This window comes from Orycteropus afer, unplaced genomic scaffold (assembly GCF_000298275.1).
Source record: "Orycteropus afer afer isolate SDZICR_OR568_19922 unplaced genomic scaffold, OryAfe1.0 scaffold00017, whole genome shotgun sequence".
Taxonomy (NCBI): Eukaryota; Metazoa; Chordata; class Mammalia; order Tubulidentata; family Orycteropodidae; genus Orycteropus; species Orycteropus afer.
This window is the reverse complement of record NW_006921604.1, coordinates 18400141-18401596: the sequence shown is the minus strand read 5'-3', so window position 1 is coordinate 18401596 and position 1456 is coordinate 18400141.

The window sequence follows — 1456 nt, the reverse complement described above, 5'->3', positions numbered from 1 at the left end:
TTACTTGTGTTTTATTGACTATGCAAAGGCATTTGATTGTGTGGATCATGACAAATTATGGATAACATTGAGAAGAATGGGAATTCCCAAACACTTGATTGTACCCATTAGGAACCTGTACCTTGACCAGGAGGCTGTCATTCTAATGGAACAAGGGGACACTGCACGGTTTAAAATCAGGAAGGAAGTGCGTCAGGGTTGTATCCTTTCTCCATAATTATTCAATCTATATGCTAAGCAAATAATCAGAAAAGCTGAACTATATGAAGAAAAACGTGGCATCAAGATTGGAGGAAGAATCATTAACAACCTGAGATATGCAGATGATACAACTTTGCTTACTGAAAGTGAGGATGAGTTGAGGCATTTACTGATGAAGGCTGAAGAATACAGTTTGCAGTATCGATGACATCTCAATGTAAAGAAAACAAAAAATCCTCACAACTGGACCAATGAGCAGCATCACAATAAATGGAGAGAAGATTGAGGTTGTCAAAGAAGTCACATTGTTTAGTTCTACAATCGATGCCAATGGAAGCAGCAGTCAGGACATTAGACAACGTGTATTATTGGGAAAGTCAACCACAAAGGAACTGTTTCAAGTGCTGAGGAGCAAGGATGTCTCCTTGGGGACTAAGGTGTGCCTGACACAAGCTGTGATATTTCCAATCGCTTCGTATGCATGTGAGAGCTGGACAATGAATAAGGAACACCGAAGAAGAGTTGATGCTTTTGAGTTGTGGTGCTGGCAAAGAATGCTGAAAGACTTCTAAAAGACTAACAGATCTGTCCTGGAGGAAGTGCACCCTAAATGCTCCTTGGAAGTGAGAATGGCCTGACTTCCTCTCACATATTTTGGTCATGTTGTCAGAAGGGACCATTCCCTGGAGAAGGATGTTATGCTTGGTAAGGTGGAGGGTCAATGAAAGAGGAGGAGGCCTTCAATGAGGTGGATTGACACGGTGGCTGCGATGATGGCTCAAGTACAGCAGGGACATGGAGCTGGCACAGGATCGGGCAGTGTTTCGTTCTGCTGTGCATGGGGTCCCTATGAGTTGGAGATGACTCGACAGCACCAAATACAACAACAACAATAACAACAACAACAGTTTTCTTGCTGAGTCTCTCAAGTTCTATGTATAGGATCATGTAATCTACAAGTAGAGATAGTTTTACTTCTTCTTCGACAATTTGGATGCTTTAAGCTTCTCTTTCTTGCCTTATTTCCCTGGCTAGGACTTCCAATTAATTTGAATGGAAGTGGTGATAGAGGGGATCCTTGCCTGGCTCCCAGTACAAGGGGAATGCTTTTGGTCTCTCTGCATTGAGAATAATGTTGGCTGTTGGTTTGCTTATATGTCTTTTATTATATTGAGGAATTTCCCTTCTTTTCATATTTTTCTGAGTTTTTTTTTTTTTTTTGGGTGCTGGATTTTATCAAATGACTTTTCTGCAT